The sequence below is a fragment of the Dendrobates tinctorius genome, unplaced genomic scaffold, assembly GCF_039654945.1.
Source record: "Dendrobates tinctorius isolate UK_male_01 unplaced genomic scaffold, ASM3965494v1 ptg000098l, whole genome shotgun sequence".
NCBI lineage: Eukaryota > Metazoa > Chordata > Amphibia > Anura > Dendrobatidae > Dendrobates > Dendrobates tinctorius.
The window spans coordinates 24216208-24221038 of record NW_027361766.1 but is presented as its reverse complement, the minus strand read 5'-3'; positions in this window follow the sequence as shown (position 1 = coordinate 24221038).

Genomic DNA, 4831 nt, shown 5'->3' with positions numbered 1-4831 from the left:
AAGGCACTCGGTAAGGAGGTTGTTTCAAATATTTTGAAGAACAAACCACAGATCTCCTGTGGATGTAGGCTTGCACAAATTTTTCTGTTACGTCATGTAATCACATATGCAAATAAAGTCCGTGGAGCCTCATTTAAGAGTCTCAAACACGGGACTAGCCAGATCTTCCTCCAGGGAAGGACCCAGCCAATGAGTGGCTCCTTTCGGAAACCACCATTACCACCATATTAAGTGGCCCTTTAAGTCAATATCCAGCTCTTTACGAGTTTACAGATATGACAAGGAAAATACCAAGGCCAGGTATCCATACACAGACAGCTGTTTCGGGGTGTTGCCCCTCATCAGTGTGGAGTAGGATTCTGGCAAGGTGGGAGCAATGCCTAATAGACCAACATCACAAAACAATCACTGACCTCAGGGACACCAGTCAAAAAAAACACTGTGGCGGCTGGCAAAGGCGCTCAATCAGTGAAATCCTAGGTGCATTGCTCCCTGGGAAATACGAATATGCAAATAAAGTCCATGGAGCCTCATTTAAGAGTCTCAAACACGGGACTAGCCAGATCTTCCTCCAGGGAAGGACCGAGCCAAGGAGTGGCTCCTTTCGGAAACCACCATTACCACCATATTAAGTGGCCTTTGCTGGCTGCCGCAGTGTTTTTTTTGACTGGTCTCCCTGAGGTCAGTGATTGTTTCATCGTGTAATCACAGACAGCCTCAATGATTTAGAGATCAGGTCTTTGTGGGAGTCATATCATCAGTTTCAGGACTCATTGTTCTTCTTTACACTGAAGATTGTTCTTAATGACATTTGCTGTATGTTTGGGGTTGCTTTCCTGCTGTAGAATAAATGTGTAGCCAGTCAGGTGACTCCCTAATGGTATTGCGTGGACATGTGATGGCCTTGTGTGGAGACATGCGGGGTCAGCGGGTTCCCTGGCCCGGTAGCCTAAACCGCATGGACCAGGAATCATCCTACTGAATGCTCGCTCTCCTTTTAATGTAGGTGTAAGGCTACTCAGACAACACAGGATGAGGGTAAAACAGTGTAGCAATACTTTATTGACCCACAAAACAGGCAGATAACACATAGAACAGTCCCAGCAAAAATACCCAAGAAGCTGCACATTACAGAGTTTCACCCTTGACTCCTTGGGATTGAAGCTGCTGTTACTTCAGAGCTTCCAGGGCTGATTACCCAACCTGTGGCATACACAGAGAAGATGTAATGACAAGTTTAAGAAGATGACAGTCCATTCAGTTACAAGACCATTTGACCGGAGGGTCACAACCTGGCTTCTCCAAACATCTCCATGGAGCCAGGAGACCTGTGGGCCCCATATCCATGGTTCAGCGATGGTCAACGGAGCAGATCTGTATTCTTCCAGCCGAGGCCGTGGTCCCCTAGGATGTCCTTCATGTTGGAGCTGTGGCACCCATGAGGTTTCAGTCGCCACAGAGGTACTGCACCTTCTCCTAAGGTGTAGTGCCCCACCATCCAGGTAGAATGGGAACTCCTTTCCGCATTCCAACACCTGCACCCCACACACAGGATAGTTCAGCAGGGACCCATCCATGCTTTATGCTGGAAAGGTCATAGGGTGCCTTTTGTGGTCCCTGGCTTCGTAACGCGAGAAGTGCTGGGGAGGCGGGTGGAGTTAGATATAAAAGAGAGGGAAGGTGTAGGATTTCAGGTCAGTCTGGGGTGAGTCCCAGAGAAGGAGAGAGAAGGCTGACAGCAGGTCAGCCTGAGAGGAGCTCAATGCGGAGGAAGGCAGTCAGTCAGGAGAGGCTGAGGACTGGTCTTAGTAGAACGAGCTCCCTAGGGAAGGAAGAGAAGGAGAAAGAGACGTAGACTGGAGACTACAGATTCCATAAGAGAGATAGAACAGATCGGAACGAAGAAGAATAGAAGGATGGTGGGAAGCTGGTTGAGAAAGAGAGAGAACCCTTCCAGTCCAGAGAGCGCAAAGGCCGGGGCCCGGTCCCCGAGGTTGATTGGATCTTTATGTCCGGCAACAGACACCGGAGGAGTAGTGAGCCCCTAACGCCTTGCTCCCATCATAGACTTGGGGCACAACAGCAACTGAATAGAGAGCCGGGACGCAGCGAGGAGTCCCCAAAGCAGGCTACAGCTGTCTGTCATACAAGTAAAGACTAGGAACACCTAGAGAGAGGCATTCCAGGGTAACTAAGTACTGGAGTGCTTCGCACCTAAAGGTGCATTGGAGGAGTCGTTCAGTAAGGTACATGTTGGCGGAGTGTGGAAGGGAGAATCCTATCCTGCCTGAGGTTGGCTGGAGCCCTGACCTGGAGGACACAGTACGGAGGCAGGCAGTTGTGTGAACTGCAAACAGTGAGTAAAGCTTTGGAACCGCATGCTCTGGTGTCCTCCAGTTATTCCCGCGCCACTACACCTGGGTACCAGCCTCCATACCATTCTGCGCCTCTCCTCATCCATTGCACCTACACTGCCCTGGGACTACAGCTCCACCTGTGGGGAGCTATACCATCTCTGCTGCACCCCACCATCAGTCCCAGTGGATCTGTACGCAGCATTGGCTTACCATCTTACTGGCCAATCACCACAGGTGGTGTCACAAACTATTCATATAAACTTTAACACCATTAACATCACCGCCATTGATATTGGGCGCCCAGGGCCACGGACCGGGTCACCGCTGCTGTGACACATTCCCGCCTCGACACCGGCCCGGTACCGAGTATCCCGCTGCCCTGGGTGTGCGAGGGCGACCCAATTTTGCCGTCACGAACAGGATGACGAGACCCGATGCCATCGGGTTCTGTGTGCCTTGGATTTACAACTTTTGAAAATTTGCAGAAGACCAAATTTAACAGACTGTAAAATGGACGTTAGAAATGGCCGCTGGCGTGGAGAAGAAGGGCGTAAAGAGATGGGAGGTCCTAAGAAAAGACCGCAAAGAGTCTTGGGCTGTCCCTGCCTGAATTACTATGTGACCGAAGCATGGCCCACCCCCCGAGGGGTTCATATACTGGCTTGGTATGGAGGCGCTGGAAGAAGACACCGCCCCCGGAAGGAGGGGCAGAGGAAGCCAGTGGCAAGAAGAAGGGCGGAGCAAGAGGAAGAACGCCAGAACGCCATTTTGGAGAGTGAGGGAAGGAGGCCTGCGGAGCGCGGGGAAGTGCAAACCCCCGGCGCAATGGCTGACGGCTCCAACCCGAACTCCGGAATGAACCGCCAGCAATTAGAAGATGAAATCACTGAACTGACTACCCGTCTGCAGCTACGAAGAGAAGCGCTGGAGAAGCTGAGATGGCAGCGCGCCCCGGCGGGGCCTACACCAGCGGTACCACCCTCTCCATCGGTACCCGCTGCTACCGCACTGGACTGTCCCCAGGCGGCGGTGACCTACACATCTACTTTGACTGTGCAGTTGAGCACCACCGGCCCGGAGAAGTTACCGGAGTACCTGGGAGTGGAAGCAGAGCTCCCGCCTGGACCGGGCGCGGCTGCGCCGGTCCCCACAGAGACCCCTGCAGATCCAGAACCCGCAACTGCTCCTTTATCATCTGCACCGGAGCCGAGGCCGCACCACCGGGAGACCTCAGGTATGTCCAGTGCCCCTTCCCCTGAGAAGACCCGGGGTTGCCCCACCGTTGCAACGGACGGCCAGGTTGTGTTAGACCTGGTCTCGGATCGGGAAGCCAGTCCCCGGGGGGAGATACAGGAACCCCCAACGGTGGCACCGCAGGCCCCAGTAGGCCAAAGCAGGTCCCGGGAGGAGCAGAATGAGGCCTATTGCCGAGCCACCATTAAAAAGCTGGCAGATGACTACCGGGAGAGGGAGCAGAGGAGATTGGCTGTACTGGGCCCGGATTTGAGCAGGAAAGAGAGGACCCATGCTGGGCATTACAGTTCCCAGGATGCCGCAGGATGGGGGCAGGTCCTTAACGTCAATCGAGAACGGGGGTTTGGATTTATTGCAGACCCCAAGAGGATAAGTGACTTATTCTTTAACCAGAGGGACGTTGAATCCCACTTGCCCAAAGGACACCATAAAAGAAACCTGCAGCCTGGGGAGTATGTGACCTTTACCCGGCATGAGGGAGTCAGGGGATGGTACGCCCTGAATGTACAACGTATCCCTGTAGAGTTCATCGAGAGGTACCTGCCATCAAGACCAGTCAATGCTCCATCCACCGGTACCCCACTGACTGCTCAGGTACCTGTTTCCAAGAACCAGGCTGCTAATGCATCACCTCCAGTTCGGCAGCCCAAACCAAAGATCTCTCGCTTGACACTGTGGGAAGAGGAGTACCTACGGATTGCTGATGACTACTTTGAATCTGGTAGCCACTAAGAAATAGAATTACAAAATTTCTCGTTACCCAGGAGGGTTTGTTGCACCAGTTGTGCCTTTGTCTTTTTTGTTCATCATGTTGCCCAGTTTTTGATTGGCAGCGTTGTTTTTGAAATGGAACTGTGGAGATCATAGACGCTGATTGATCCAAAAACTTTTATTGTAAATAGTTGCACCTCTTTAGGTGCCTTTTCTTGGTTTTACATATAAAGACACTTTGCGAAGATAATGTTTTTGCATGGACACTTTTCGAAGAATGATGTCTACCTCAAGGGACACTGCAAGAAAGCCCGGCTGGGAGCAGTGTTCAGCACCTTACAAGAATTTTGAATGTTTTATGATAACGTATTTGATAATGTTGTGTCTTGTGAAAAGTAAATGTCTTTTATAGAATATTTGATACAGAGAATTAGAAAAGTTTTGAGATAGAATGTGAGAATTGAATAAAGACTGAAGAATTGAAAGTGACAGGTGACAGGCCAAGAGTA